General features: G+C 41.9%; 1 long non-coding RNA gene across 2 annotated transcripts; it reads right to left on the reverse strand.

Moving 5' to 3' along the window:
- Positions 1 to 15,232: 15,232 nt before the first annotated feature.
- On the reverse strand, positions 15,233 to 17,122 carry LOC311235174. 2 transcript variants are annotated; one of them, XR_014620136.1, is made up of 4 exons: positions 16,995 to 17,122; positions 16,490 to 16,511; positions 15,675 to 15,758; positions 15,233 to 15,387 (listed from the first exon to the last, which is right to left on the reverse strand). It is a non-coding gene; the product is annotated as an uncharacterized lncRNA (long non-coding RNA). The 2 variants fall into 2 exon arrangements; XR_014620137.1 differs by having other exon boundaries at positions 15,675 to 15,847.
- Between the last annotated feature and the right edge of the window lie 45 nt (positions 17,123 to 17,167).

A 17,167-nucleotide genomic window follows, 5' to 3' on the forward strand; every position in this document is an offset into this window, starting at 1 on the left:
TGTACTACCATGGAGTCCTGTGTATTACCCCGTAGTACCATGTAATACTATGTAGTAAGATAAGATAAGATATTCCTTTATTGATCCCCTTGGGGAAATGCAGGCATCATAGCAGCATGGGGGGGGGGGGGGGGGGGGGGGTACAGGTACATGGTGATAGTAGAAGACATGACACAGGTCATAAAATTATAGTACAGTGGAGAAGTACAAATAAAAATAGGCAGTGTAAACAATATAACAATATTATTAACTCAGCCCTCTAGTAATATGTCCCTCTAGTAAAAGTACCCTCTTGTAATATATGCTTTATAGTCTCATCCATTCATTTGATCAGATTTGACCATAAACACCACAGATGCACAACGTTTGAATAAACTAATTAACATAAAAAAATGTATGGTGATAATTAATTGTATGTTTAGATGCTTAGTGTGGAGGAATTCATGAAGCCTTAGGGCAATCAAGTTCAAGTTTTCAAGTTTGTTTATTAAATATCACAATAAAATACACATACTTTACTGTGAAATGCTTGGTTCTGTATGAGCCCCTGAGAGTGTGAAATCAGATGAAAGAAACCATATCTTTGATAGAGGAAGGTTGTAAATTGGCCAAATTTAACCAGAACACAACTCAAGGGTTTTGAAATGTTTTTATGGACAAATTGATCCCCGGCCCTCACTACTTTTAAGGACTCTATCGTCATTGAAGTTGTTTACACACACACCTGCCACCCAGCCTTTTAACTCTAAATGGTCTGTTCTGCTTCATGTCCCTTGTAATAAAATTTTTGGTTGTTTGTTTGTTTGTTTGATGTGTGTTTTAATTATTTCTCTTACCTCTGCGATGTATGTATCGTCTGTCTCTTTTCTATTATTTATATATTTTTGGTCCGCTTTTCCTGGCACCCTTCGAGTGGCCCTTTTGTCCTCTTGTCAGGCCGTCATTGTGAATAAGTATTTGTTCTTAATTGACCTGCCTGGTTAAATAAAGCACATTTTGTGAAATACAAAATACATAAACAATTATGAATGTGTTTTGCAACCTGCTCTGGTGTTCATCGGGGTCATTGGGGTCAACAGCATAGGTTGTGAGTGACAATGTATATAAAGCCCCTAGCTCTATTTCCTATATACTTACCAAAGGTGTTGTCAATCGGTCGGGTCCTTTCTCAGCACAATCCACACGGTTCTTCATACCAGATACCCATAGCTCCAACTAGTTAAGCCACAAAACAAATGTAACGTAATGAGGCCACTCTCCTGTCTGTACAAGCCTTAACGTAAACACTGAAACCTACTCCACACTAACCCAGCGCACCCAAGGCAAGGTTTTCCAGCTGCCATATTAACCTTACATTAAGAGCAGTGAGCCTCCTTAAAATCCTCTCAAAGATAATTGGCAAATCCATCAACCAAACACATTTCTGGAAAGTTACACTACTGTACAAATATGTGGAGAATGGCCCACAAACTCATAGAAGAGCCCTCACATGTGTTACACACAGAATACGAGCTTCTGCCCTCACATGGGCCCTTCAGATCCCCCAAGTGGAAAAGATTCAAAAATTAATTTGTGCCACATTCAATAAGCCTCATTAACAAGTAGGATAGGAATGTGGTCGCAACCTACACGGGGTAGTGCAATATAAAAGGACTGTGCAATACAAAATAACCGTTGATTTATGGGACTGGGCCACATCAAATGAATAATGTTGGTTGGGAGGGAAGGAAGGGGTTAATTACATTGTTTCTCTGATGTCTTGTCTGTATGTCTGTTTATGCTGTAACATGGTTGTCTTGTGATTTTATTTTTTGTAATGCAGTGTATTGTGTGTTCTGACACAAAACAAATGTCTGTATCAACAGACAATAAAGAACTATCTTATTAGTTTAGTGGTGAACTAGTTGGAGCTGCGGGGTCCAGTATACAGACACTCGGCAGATTACAAGTGATGAATTTAGACATAATGTGAATTAGAGGCAAAATGTGAAACCAGTATTCATGAGAAGCAAACAAAAAAAGAAACCAAGACAATATTAATGAAAAGCAAAAACATATTACAAGCACATTTCATATAACTACAAAGTCCCCATGAACCACAGATGTTGGATGGATCATAGTTCCTTTATTAGAAAAAAAAAAGAGAGAGAGAAAGGATTATAGGAAAATCTAATTAGTCTAATCTATTTTATTATTGAGACCAGAATTATAATCGGTGGCGGGCCGAGACATAAAATCTGTTTCACAATCATCTTCTTTAAGTTAATTATTCCAGTATTTGTTGAGAATGGGATATAGGATGCAAACCCATTCGACTTTAAATCCAAAACATGCGAATAATTGGTATGTATATGCATATATACATGTAATATAAACACATATACATACATACATACATACATACATACATACATACATACATAGGAGCAATAGTATCTAAAGTATGAACATTTTCAAATTAAAATAATAATAGAACAAAAAAGTAGGGATGTTCGATGTTGGCTTTTTTACCGATACCAATATACCGATATTGTCCAACTCTTAATTTCCGATACCGATATCAACCGATACCGATATATGCAGGGTCCCCCCCCCCCAAAAAACGGAATAATTTTAGGTAATTAATATTACATATCTCTTGTTGTGGAATTAACACAACATTATGCATACTTTTGACAATAAATAAAATTAGAATTTGTTCTTACTTGCTTGCCTGGGTAAATAAAGGTTAAATAAATGTAAAAAAAATAAAATAAAGAAATTTGAAAACCGATACCAATAATTTCCGATATCACATTTTAATGCCAATATCGGCCGATAATATCGGTAGGCTGATAATATCGGACATCCCTACAAAAAATGGACAAGTGCTGGTATGAAAAATATGATGATGGCTCGAGGTCACTCTCCCCAGGGGGCAGGAGAACCACTCAGTTCCAGTTGAAGTAGAGCGGGCACGGTTAGACGCTGTAGGTCAAACTGAGGATGGCGCCGTAGAGCAGATCCACTGCGCCTGTGGTGCTCAGATCCAGTTTGAGGTAGAAGAGCCGCTGCAATCGACACTGTAGGCCACATCGAGGACGGCGCAGGGAAGATCACACCACCTTGACAGGCCCAACGGGGGCAGGACCAGGGCTGGCTGTATATAGGCTGTGTGTACCTGTACATCACCACACTATCACTGGAGACATCCACTCACAGAGAGACAAGGACAGGGGTTAGAAGAGCTCCCATGTCCACAATAGGCAGACATGGGAGCAATAAACAGACATCCTGACTAAGTTCCCATCAACCCTACTTCTTCAGCATATACACTGAACTAATCATACTAATCCATGGGTCTGTCCCCAACCAGGTGAGAGCAGGGTAGACTGAAGGAGAGAGAGAAAAGATGGGTCTCTTGAGCAAGGATTTAAAAACTTCGACAGAGCAGGCGTCCCTGACGATGGCAAGTATAATTTATTCCACAGGTAGGGAGCGCGGTAGGCGAAGGCTCTGTGGCCGGCAGATTTCTTTTTTACTCTAGGGATCGGTAGGAGCCCTGCATTTTACAAAGAGCGTGAGTATCGTGTAATAAGATTGGATAGATAGAGCGGTGCAAGCCCACTAAACATTTTTATTATTGAACGACCACATCAAACATGAGGTGGACGCGGGCAAATACTGCGGCATGGTCATGCTGGACCTACAAAAGGCTTTTGACACCGTCAATCACTCCATTCTGATTGATAAGCTAAAAGCAATTGGTTTTGATAGTTCTTCAGTGAGCTGGATGCAATCCTACCTGGAGGGGAGAGAACAGATGGTGGAGGTGAACGGTACACTGTCTCCCCCCCTCCCAGTGAGCTGTGGTGTTCCACAAGGAAGCATATTAGGACCTTTACTGTTCCTAATTTATGCAAATGACATGTCATCAGCTTGTGACTGCAACTTGTTCCTGTTTGCGGACAACTCAGCCCTGCTGGTCTCTGACAGGGACAAGTTACAGGTTGAAAAAACCCTCAGCTCTGAACTCTGTAGAATCTGCACCTGGCTCACTGATAACAAACTCATTACATCTGGGTAAAACGGAATCCATTCTCTTTGGATCAAATAACAAACTCAGCAAGGCCAACAGCTTCTCTGTTACAGTGGGTGACAATATTGTCGCAAGGAAAGATGAAATTGCCTACCTGGGTTCCATCCTAGGGGCAAATCTTTCTTGTGACAAAATGGCAACCAATGTATTAAAGGGGAACTATCTTATAAATGGCCTTTTTGAGTGTTTAGCATTGTTTCCTAGCTATGTGAACTTATATTAATATGATCTATGTCTCAAAATTCTCATATTGGCGCATTCTTCCAATTCTCCTCTCACAATATTCACCCTCACTGAACTGAGTCATTTGAAAATGTGCCCTATATGTGATGTCAGAGAGACACCGCTGCATGTTAATGTTCAGGCGGCGGGACCCGGCGCAGTGGTTTAGGAGCCCAGCCTCAAAACGTCTCGAGATCTTGAGGTAGAAAAATGCTGTTTTTGAGGACTTGATTAGAAATACAAAACAATGAATAAAAAAAATATATATATTACAGAGGTGTTCCATAGACTCACAGGAATTGTGTAAAAGTGCCCAAATAGTGAAAGAAATAGTAAAATAGTTCCCCTTTAATAAAAAAAGTCAACGAACAAGATTTTTGTACAGGATCTCCTCTCTGGTAAACAAGAATACCTTGAAGACTCTTAACAGGAGCACTGATTCAAGGTTTCTATGACTATGCTTGCACCTCATGGTACCAAAGCACCTCAAAGGCGCTAAAAACAAAAGTACAAACATCACAAAACAAACTGGTCAGACTACTGCCTGGCCTTACTCCTAAAACACATCTTACCCCTGCCCATTTTGACAATCTAGGATAGCATAGAGTAGACGACAGAGTACAGCAACTTGCAATGGGCCTGGTCTACAAGATACACTACACCACAAAGGTACCTATGTACCTGTCAAAATACTTCCCAAAGGTCAGTGAAGTCCACGACCACAACACCAGAGGGAGCTCCACAAATCATGTGCAACCCAGATTCGGCTCAAACAAGGGACTAAACACATTTTGCAATTATGCCACAATAATGTGGAATGCCCTACCCACAGCAGCCGTAAAGGAATGTGAATCACTACCCTCCTTCAAAACCGCTCTCAAAGAGCACCTACGAGTGGCTGCAATTAGAAACTGGCCCCTGCAAATGTCAAAATCCCCCCCCACTCCCCCTCTAATGTACAGTTTCTTCCCCTTTGGATTTCAATTCTCTCTTTCTTACACAGTACCGTATATTTGTATGTCTTGTATGTCATAAATGTCTTGATGAATTGAAAATGGAGGACCCTTATGTAAACAAGACGAAAGTATTTTTCTGGTCTTCATCCTTAGCAGTTGTTTGTATTGAGCTGTATTGTATTGTACCCATTCTGAAATCTGTTAATAAAGTTTTCAATCAATCAGAGTAGCAACACTTTAAAGTCAGATTTGGCCTGGATGGGAAGCCAGTGTAGGGAGGACAGAATGGGTGTGATGATCACATTTTCTAGTTTTAGTTATATACCGTGCACGTGCAGAGTATACGATTTTTCAGGCTTGAGTTAGGTAGGCCTGAAAAAAGCACAATACAGTAATCTAGTCGTGATGAGACAAACGCATGAATTAGGGTTTCGGCGTCAGCCATGGTTAAAATAGGACAGACTTTTGCGATATTACGGAGATGGAAGAAGGCAATTTTGGTGAATTTTTTTATATGTGCATTAAATGAGAGGGAGGAATACAAAATTACTCCAAGGTTTTTTATGGTGGAGCTTTGAGAGACATGACATGTATCAAATTTGAGAGAGATGTCCTCAAAAAGGCCTCTCTGATTTGGGGGGCCAACGACTAGCATCTCAGTTTTATCTGCGTTAAGGAGCAGAACGTTTCGCGACATCCACGGCAAACAGGCATGCCTCAAGATTTTGCAGTTGGGAGGGATGATTCATTAGGCTTAATAGGTCGGTATTGGGTCATCTGCGTAACAATGAAAGTTAATACCAAATTTGCGTATAATATCGCAGAGGGGTAGCATATAAATGGAAAATAGCAATGGGCCCAGGACAGAACCTTGTGGGACACCACATTGCACTGTGAAGGTCTCCGATGTTATTAAATCATTATAGACCACACAGTGTGTTCTATCGGTTAAATACGATTTCAACCAAGCGAGTGCATGGCCTGAATGCCAACGTGATTCTCAAGCCGACTAAAGAAAATGGTCGTGGTCAACAGGGTCAAGCGAGCAGGTTGAAGGTTTGGCCGCACCAACCAGTTTTGAGAAGACACTAAGTGAGACGTTTTCAAGTCAGGATAGCGTATGGCTGGGTTGCAGAGCAGAGGGAAAGTCCTTTGGAGGGGGAGTGGGACTCTGAATGTCATTGGCCGAAAACGCAGGATTTCGTGCAGTTGGCTGTTTCTGAGTACGTTTTGCGACTGTATCAAACAGAAACTTCGAGTTATTTTTGCTGTCATTGATGAGCCTGGAAAAGTATGAGGTTTTGGCAAGCGAGAGTGCCCTTTTGTATTTATGTAGACTGTCATTCCAGGCAAGGCGGAACACATCGAGTTTGGTCGAGCACCATTTATGTTCAAGATTGCGGCATGCCTTTTTCATGGTACGAGTTTCCTCTGTAAACCAGGGAGTTTGTTTTTGCAGCCTACGTTTCTTTTTAGGCTTAAGAGGAGCGACAGTGTCAAACATGCTACGAAGGGCGGCATTGAGCTTATCTGTAAACTAAGGCTGTCAAAGTTAACACGTCATTAACGCACACTTCCGTTTGTTTTTTTACTAGACTTCACTCAGGTGTATTATTGATACTCTCATTGATACTACGGTATGTATGTTTCTGACTCAAAGTGTGTGTGTGTGAGATAGAGAGAGAGGGGGGGGGGGTGAGAGAGATGAGGATGGGGCAAGAGAGAAAGAGAGCTGGGAGAGTGTATAATAATAATGCAGGACCTCTTTAGGGGGTCTTTAATCGGCATGCAACGAACTGAACATGCAATTGGAGCGGCAAACACACCGGGATACACACACACACACACATGCATTGTCTTTCCTCAGTCGCCGATGCGATAGAGTCTCTGCGCCTAACCCATCCCGTCGTCCTTCCCCCCATGGGCAGCCGGGAGCAGATAGGGCGTCAACGTGAGCCGTGCCCCGGGGACCAAATCCAAGTGCTCCTGTCCGTCTTCGTCAAGGACGCCACAGCGTTAGCGATCTGTTGTTGTGCATGTTTTTCCATTGGGTTTCTCTTATCGGGGGGGGGGGGGGAAACCCTTGCGAGCACGGGGAGAACATGCAAACTCCACACAGAAAGGCCTGGGAGATACCCCACCTGGGTACCTGGCATCATGGAAACCTGGTCCCCAAGCGGGAATCGAACCCTGGACCTTCTTGCTGTGAGGCGACAGTGTTAACCACTACACCACCGTGCCGCCTAGTGTGTGTGTGAGAGAGAGGGTCCTCAGCCCTTGTGTGGGTGAATGTAACAAGTTCCTAACGTTTTATTCCCCCATTATTTCATGCACAATTTATTCAGTTTTAAATTATAATTTTCTTTTAAGTTATTTTGTGCATCACTGTTTTGAATTTGATGCAAATTTGCAATGCATGAGGGTTATCCTTTTGTGTTAAATGGCTGCATAAAGAAAGCATTTGTTGACTCTCATGTTGAGTATTAAAACTTGAAAAATATCCGTTTAAGGTAGATTTAGAAAAGAAGGGTAACCGGTAGGTCTTGAACAAGCGTTGGGACACAACGGCTCATGTAGAATACCATCTGGGCGAAAAACTGTCAAATAAACTTTTTTCCAAACCATTTTATTGGTTTTCACGAGAATATGCAGAACTAACACCTATACCTAGACTACATGACACATGTGACTATGACAATGACCAGTGAATAATAATAAAAAAAAAACAGAAACAGAACAGAACAGACCCCCCCCCCCCTACCCTGATGGCACAGATGACATAGTAAGGGGCGGGGTGTAGAATTTACTATGCTTCAAAACTATAGACAACTGGCTGAAGTGAGAAAGAAAAGGGTTCCATCTTTTATCGTGCCTCTCATAATTACATTTCATTAAAAAAAAAAAACATTGTCAGAGATGCCAAATATGGAAATTAAGGGGCAATGGGTCCATTTCAATATGATCTCAACTATAGTTTGAAAAACAAGGGACAGTGTCATAGATGGATTGAACTGGTTTTAGACAATGTGCCATGCCTGTGAGTCACCACTAGGGGTCAGAGTGGCTAACCATGACTGAATTAATGAGTGACAGTGACATTGCCGACCTTTGAGGTCTAAAAAAAAACAGCAAGTTGAGGGCAACTTTGCTGGAGTACATATCTCAGACATCAGTGATATCAACGCGAAGCTCTTGCCTTAGTGTAATGTGCTCTATGAAGTACTTTGATTCTTGATTAGGCCTGCATATTGCAATCCGTTTTTTATTTTGTGATGTGAAAAAATACAGGAGCACCATCATTTCAACAGATATATGCAGCTTTTAACTTCAACAATAGCTCCATTTGGGAAGAATGAATCACCATAGCAACGATTAGGGTGATTCTGGAGGGAAATGAGGCAGTTATTTAATACTCTGGTTGACTCACCATGACACCATTGTATTCAGATAATACTCATCTATCAATCCAGCGTAAAGTCCATGATATTAATAATGCATGTTGCTTACCCTACAATAAAGGGGCTCATCTATGAAGCCTACATCTATGAGTTTGGAAGAAGGGTGGTTGTCTAGAAGAGATCCAGGAGATTACAGGCTGTTTATCGCATTATAATGAATGAATGACTTTATTTGACAATATAAAAAATAAACATGTGACAGAAGAGCACAGTCGGGATATACTGCCAAGGATGAAACACAAAAAAGCTCAGAGCTTATTTCCATTGTGGTCCTTGTAGGGGGGTGGGGGAGTGTGATGCTTAATACATGCATCATACAAAACGTGACATCACAACACATCACCATTTAACATTTATATACATAACAGACTCATACAACATGCAAGGGTGCCTTAAGCTAAGTGTCTAGGTCAAGTATAGTCCCTTTTGAGCCATGTCTTCAGGCTGGACTTGAATCTAACGGCATTGTCTATGATTTTCAGGTCACTGGGCAAACTGTTCCAATAGACAGCTGCTGAATACAGAAAGGACTCCTTCCCCATACAGCTCCTGAATCTGACTGGCACAAAGTCAGTTGAGCTGCGCCTAGTTTGGTATGCGTGGGTGTCTCTGATTCGGTTGAAGTAGTTGTTAAAGTACACTGGCACTACCCAAAGCTGTAAAGGAATGTGAATCCCTGCCCACATTCAAAACCGCTCTTAAAGAGCACCTACGGGAGGCTGCAATTCGAAACTGGCCACCGTAAATGCCCAAAACCCCCACCACCTCCTAATAGACAGTCTCCTCCCCACCGCATGTATATATTCCCTCCCCGCCGTATGTATATTTCCCTCCCACCCACCCACCCCATCCTAATGTACAGTCCCCTCCCCATCATATGTATATACTCTGTCAGGATCTAGGGGTAACAGTACTGTATATTTGAATACCGCCTATGTCACAAATGTATCAGTACTAAATACCTATATGTCCCTATGCCATAAATGTCATGTATGTTGTGTATGTCATAAATGTCTATATGAATTGAAAATGGGGGACCCTGATGGAAACAAGACAAACGTCTTTCTCAGGTCTGCATCCCCTTAACAATTGTATGTATTGAGCCGTACTGTATTGTACCCATTCTGCAATCTGTTAAATAAAGTTTTCATTCATTCATTCATTCACACCCCGTGCACTATTCTGTGAACTAGGCACATCCCTATCTGGTTTACTCTGTCTTCCACCTTAAGCCACCTCATGATCTCAAAGTGAGCTGGGTCAAGGTGGGCTCGGGCAGGTAGCCTTAGTATTACCCTGATTAGCTTGTTTTGTGATGTCTGTAGTTTTATTTTCTAACAATAACATTAAACTTAAGACACCCTTCACAAAAAAAGAGAGAAACATGATGCGTCCTTCATGATGTCACTATATGCGCACGTCGCGATATCAATGCTGAAACAATATACCTATTGTTGGAATAATGTAAAACTAAGACATCCGCAATGGTTTCTCTTGTTCAGAATCTTGAACAAAATTGGAAAAGGTTCATCTAGTCCCATGTTAAAATATTATAAACTGTTCATATGTATAAGCAACTTTTTTTTCCCACCTTGATGTTTCGGCTGCAAAATCGACTGCCATCATCAGAAGTATCTGCTTTTTTGTACCTCATTGCCTGCATTTTTACTTCATTGTACTTAGGTTGTTCTTTAGTTGTATATTTGTATAGTGTTGGGATAATTTATTCCTCTTTTACTTACTTTTAATTTTACTGTATGAAGCACATTCTCAGGGGCTCATACAGAACCAAGCATTTCAATGTACTTTATACATGACAAATAAAAGCAAACTTGAAACATGAACTTGAGTATCACTGGTGGTATTGCGATGTGTGGTCAGCTTCGGCATATGGCTGTCTTGCTGGAAGTGGCAGCAGAGCCGCGTACTATGGGTATTGCACTACCACCCCTGCAGGACTTATACAATAGGAGGTGCAAATCCAGAGCCTGCAGAATAATGAAGGACCCTCACCACCCCAACAATAGCCTGTTCAAGCTGCTGAGGTCAGGCTAGCGCCTGCGCATACATGCAGCAATAATTAAAAATTTTGCACAATTGAAGCGGGCATGGCCACCTTCATTTCACTATATGTCTTGTGTGTATGTATGTGATGAATAAACCTCTTGAATCTTGAAGTGGCAAGATGAAACATCAAGGTAAAAGTGTCCTATGAGTCAATATACAATACAATTGTAAAGACCACGGACGCCTAGACTCGCTAACCCTTGGCTAACGGGTCGGAGCCTTTAGTTGATTGGTTAGCGCCGTCTCCTGTGGTCTGGGCGACCTGGGTTCAATTCCTGCCCCCCCCCGAATCTAAATGGTAAATGCAATGGTGCATTTATATAGCACTTTTATCCAAAGAGCTCTACAATTTTTGTTCCTCACATTCACCGTTCACTCACACACCGACGGCGGAGGCAACCATGCAAGGTGCCAACCTGCTCATCGGGAGCAAATAGGGGTTAAGTGTCTTGCTCAAGGACACTTAGACACGATGCCCGGGAATCGAACCGAGAACCTTCCGATTACCAGACAACTGCTCTACTTCCTGAGCCACTGTCGCCCCCATATTTGCTACAATATGAACAGTTATATATATATATATGTATATGTTCATCTATTCTCTGCACAGAAGCATTGGGAAGCAGGTGCGAGTGGTTTGGACACAGCTTTGAACGCACTACACTTCCATTCTTACGATTTCTTCTTGTGATACCTCATGTGCATTTTGAGGTTCTGTTGACTGATAAACCTTTTAGGGCAAAGCTCACATTTAAAGGGCTTCGCTCCTGTGTGGATTTTCATGTGTGTCTCCAAATTCTCACCGCTGACAAATCCTCTGTTGCAAACACTACACATATACTGCCTTTTACCATCGTGCGCCCTTTTGTGTCTCTGAAAAGCCCCTCCGTCGCAGAAACCCCTCCCACAGAGGTCACAGTTATACACCGTGTCCCCCGTGTGGCATCGCATGTGAACGTCTAAATGTCCAATAAACTTGAACTCCTTGCCGCAAAAGTCACAACTGAATGGTTTCTTCCCCGTGTGAACTGCCATATGCGTGTTCAATACCCTTTGATCACTGCACTCTTTACCACAGTACCGGCAATTGTACATCATCTTATCTATGTGAATGGCCATGTGCTTGGTGCAGTCTATCCTACGGGAGAAACGTTTAAAACAGACATCGCACTTAAACGGCTTCTCGGCCATGTGGATCCTGGCGTGAATGTTCAGGTCTCCGACCTGGCTGAAAGCGTTGCCGCAGGTCTCACACCTGTACGGCTTTTCTCCGGTGTGGACTCTCATGTGGATCTCTAGCGACGTCTTTGTGTTACAGTTTTTGCCACAAGTGGGACATGTTTTTGTCTGTTTCACGTGACTCTCCACGTGGCGCTTGAAGCTCTCGGAGGAATCTAAGTGTTCTCCACAAACGCCACAAAGGAACTTGGAAGCCTTTCCGTGATGAGAGGCGTGTTTCATGAGATTGGCTTTGTAGCGGAACGCCTTCCCACACACTTTACAGTGATACGGCGCGGGCGGCGCGCACCCGTCTTGACTTTTGGATTTTATAAGGGGTCTCCTGCCCCTGTTCGTCGGCTCTCCCTCGTTAGATTCCAAAGGCTCCGACACACTTTCCAGACAGGACTTCATGGACGTCTTCCGTTTGTTCAGTGCTTTTGACGCCTTTGATTCTGCATCCGACTCACTTTGTTCATCTTCCAGGTGGGACTTCATTGACCTCCTGTGCCTATTTGCCGATTTCGCCTCCTCTAAGCCCATCAACAGCTCTGCGAAATCCGATTCTGACCCATCGCCGCTCTCTATCCCGTTCTCACATTTGCCGTTTTCGCTCTCCCCTTCAGAGAAGTCAAACGAGAGCGGCTGGCAGTCACTCGACGGATCCGCTGCGCCTCTTCCCTTTCCGCCGGGGTCTTCTTTCACCGATAACACACTCTGGTAGGTGTTAAGGCTGGACGTGAAGTCTGGGTTATGTTCACATTTCAAACCGGTGTCAGGAGGGACCGCAAACGTGACGACAGCATTATCAGCCAAGTGCGTCTGGTGATGCCCCACCTGACTGATCTGGATATGCTCTTCCTCCTCTTTGATTTGCAGTGACTCTTCTTCCTCTTTGATTTGCAGTGACTCTTCCTCCTCTTTGATTTGCAGTGACTCTTCCTCCTCTTTGATTTGCAGTGACTCTTCCTCCTCTTTGATTTGCAGTGACTCTTCCTCCTCTTTGATTTGTAGTACTAGTGACTCTTCCCCCTCTTTGATCCCTGAGATACGCCCCTCTTCCTCTTTGATGTGTAGCGGTGCTGAGTACTGCTGCACTGGGCGAGGTGCCATCTGGTGCTCATGGTGCACCTGCTCCGAGGGTTCCTCCATGGCCTCGCCACACCGGGGAGTCTACAGCAATTAAGGGGAAAACAAGACAATCCAGTCAATTGGAGTAAACAAGCATAAAGTAGGACCCAGGTGCTGTACGTTTTTTTTTTGTTAAAATAAGTGTTAAATAATTCTACATTCCGACAGCCATCACCGATATAGAGTGTCTGGTCAGTAACACGGGTCTCCCAGTCCCTCCACTTTGCAGTAAACAGCCATCACTGATATAGAGTGTCTGGTCAGTAACACAGGTCTCCCAGTCCCTCCGCTCTGCAGTAAACAGCCATCACTGATATAGAGTGTCTGGTCAGTAACATGGGTCTCCCAGTCCCTCCACTCTGCAGTAAACAGCCATCACTGATACAGAGTGTCTGGTCAGTAACATGGGTCTCCCAGTCCCTCCACTCTGCAGTAAACAGCCATCACTGATATAGAGTGTCTGGTCAGTAACATGGGTCTCCCAGTCCCTTCACTCTGCAGTAAACAGCAATCACTGATATAGAGTGTCTGGTCAGTAACATGGGTCTCCCAGTCCCTCCACTGTGCAGTAAACAGCCATCACTGATATAGAGTGTCTGGTCAGTAACATGGGTCTCCCAGTCCCTTCACTCTGCAGTAAACAGCAATCACTGATATAGAGTGTCTGGTCAGTAACATGGGTCTCCCAGTCCCTCCACTGTGCAGTAAACAGCCATCACTGATATAGAGGCTGTCGGAATGTAGAGCTAGTATTATCTAATCATGTAGACCACTTATTTTAACAAAGAAAATACCACTTACAGCACTTTTAAAGGACAAGTCCCGAATCGGGACCCAATGCCACATGCATTTGATTGATTGAAAATTGTATTAACAGATTGCAGAATGGGTACAGTACACTAAGTACAGTACAGCTCAATACACACAATTGTTAAGGGGATGCAGACCAGAGAAAGACTTTCGTCTTGTTTACATCAGGGTCCCCCATTTGGACTTGCCATCTTACATTTGGACGCATCGCGAAGTCCAAATGTTAAACCGCAGTGGGGGGTCCCGTTACGGGGCTAAAATATCAAGGTCGAGTACATAAAACACGTTATAATAATAACGTTACAAACCTCTAGTATTTTCAGCACGTTACTGTATTGCCTATTGGTGCTCTGCTTGAGATGTAGAATCCTCGAACTGCATCAAGACATTATTCAGTCGCCGTGACCGTCGCTAAATCTGACAAAAAGCTTTCAGCATATTTAATTTGGACGAAATTTGTTAGGAAAATAAAGTTGACAAGAAACAAATGAAAGAATAGGGGCTATTATTATTATTATTATTATTATGGGAGCTCTCGCGGAGCTGGGACAACATCCGGTTTCCGGCAGGAGCGGAAGAGGCGGGGCCAGCATCGAGCTATTATTCTTATTATTCTTATTATTATTATTATGGGAGCTCTCGCCGAAACCAGAGTCCTTTAATAAGAGTTACGACACGCTTTGATCTCGCCGACAGGATATCACGTGGTTCACGTATCTACCTGTAGTTCCAATTTGGCCTTCCTGTTGTTCTTATTTAATTTCAGCGGGACAGAACGGCAGAACTAATTATACGGCTCTGCTACTACTGTTACAGCAATTTTTGGTACTTATTAATACAATGTGCATTGATCACTGTTGCGATATATCATTTACATATCTGCTACTTTAATATTTACATTATATCACTAGGCGATGACGGCAATTTCGAACGTTAAATGCTAGCTGTGCTAGCTGACTTATTTTACATTAGCCATATCACCAGTTGTTACACAATCAAGCATCATTGTATTAATCAGCCCACATTATATGTGGGCTATTTATATTCAATATATATAATAGCATTTCAGGGGAGTGGCAGAGAGACTTGTGCTTCTACACATCCTAATGCTATCTATAAGACATTCATACATGCACATGTGAAAATGCAGTGAATAGCATATCTCAAGCTGTTTACTCTGCATTTCTTAGCATTTACATTTCATACTGTAACCATTGATATACTACTCAATTAAGCCAAGAAAGAAGTTTGGTCAACAGTAGAAAAAATACAAGGCAAGCAATTGCATTCCACACATTTTTTTATTATTATAGGCCTATAATATGTCCAGGTAGAGGGTAAAGGTCCAGTCTTCCACTCCTGTTGTTGGTAGTGCTAGGGCCTTTCTGTCACGACTGCTGCTCACCTCAGACTGGACACATGCACGTCATTATAGTGGTAATTTATCCTAGAAAACAAAACAGGGAGATAGAGTTATGGAGTTGCTCATGCACTCTACAACAACACACACCTTGTGTCTCTTCTCATCTCTAACATTTCCATTCCACAGCATGCAAGCATCCTGCTTCAAGAGGTGTATGATTGTGTATGTGACAATAAAACTCTATTTGATTTCAATATTTTAGAGGGTTTAGAGTTCACCCACCAGTTTCTGCTGTGGGAAACTTGATATTTTAGTATACATATTTTGCTTGCTTAATCATAACATCTAACTTTTATAGATCAACGTCTTACCATGGTCGGCTGTGCAGCATTCGGGTGCACCAATCGGTCAGAGAAAGGGATCCGTATGTAATTAACCCCTTTAATCCAGAAAGCCTGCAGAGATTTGAGTTATCTTGGCAGGCTTGCACATGGAAAGAAGTCAGAGACATTTGTGCCTCGAATGCAAATGGTTATCTTCTAATCTATCAAAAAAAAAACATATATATAAAACATATATATTTTCAGTATATATATATATATTTATTTATATATACTGTATTTCAGAATAAGGGAAAATATGTTTAATGTGCCCTTGTGCCATGAGATAAAATGTCGCTCAACACAAAATTGTATTAGATTAGATTAAAATGCATTGTCATTATACAGCACAAGTACAGTACAACGGAAATAAGTTTGGCATCCAACCGGAGTGCAAATATAGCAGTAAAGTGCAATAGCAATATTCAATGTACAGGTGATTAGACTGGATACAAAATATATAAAGAGTACTACTGAGTAATAATTATAACCAGATGTACAGTATGTACGGTGTTATAGTATTATTATCTACAGTGATACAGGTTTAAAGACACTATGGTAGTAAGTCATACTGGCCAGCAGTGTAACTAGTAAGAGTACGTAAGGGATATGTACAGATACAGATATAGATATAGTAACTACAGGTATGAAAAAAGGATTATATGCAGGTATATACCGACAAATGTGTATAAATATATATACGGTAAATATAAATATATGTATACGGTATTTACAGCATTATTGATATCATACAGAGTTGTATGGGTTATATGCAGGTGTAGTAGTAATATGGTAGGCATATTCACCTTATCAGTCTTCTAGTTGAACCTGGAATGATGTGACAAATAAACCTCTTGATTCTTGGTTTGCAGATTGCAGAATGGGTACAGTACAGTACAGCTCAATACATACAATTGTTACGGGGATGCAGACCAGAGAAAGACTTTCGTCTTGTTTACATCAGGGTCCCCCATTTTCAATTCATCAGGAAATATATGACACACACGACATACAGATATACAGTAGGCCTACTGCTACATCTATACATTTATGACATACCAGATTTGCAAATACAGTACTGTTTGTGATACAAAAAGTGTCCAGAAAAAGAGTGTATATACATTTAACGTTACATATACATGGTAACGTTATCTAACTGCATTTAGAATCTAACAAGCTATTAACTTATGATAAACATAAACTAAAGATTGCTACATAAAATACCACTATTGACTACATCCATGAGTGGTCTGCTAATGCGTTAAAATGTAAAAAAAAATGCAGTAAGTAAGTAAAGTAAAGTAAACTTACCAGCGAGTGCCGCTCGGCAACAATGAAATGAATGGCGATGAGCTGAGAGCTTGAACTACGGACCCCCCCTGAGGCGCTTTACTTCCGCATTCCACGATAACAACCAAGGTGGGTCGGAGTGGCGGAACTCTTAATTATACGGCTCTGGCCGAAACAATACAGAAATTGCATGC

Source organism: Notolepis coatsorum (genome assembly GCF_963971535.1).
Source record: "Notolepis coatsorum genome assembly, chromosome: 10".
Lineage (NCBI taxonomy): Eukaryota > Metazoa > Chordata > Actinopteri > Aulopiformes > Paralepididae > Notolepis > Notolepis coatsorum.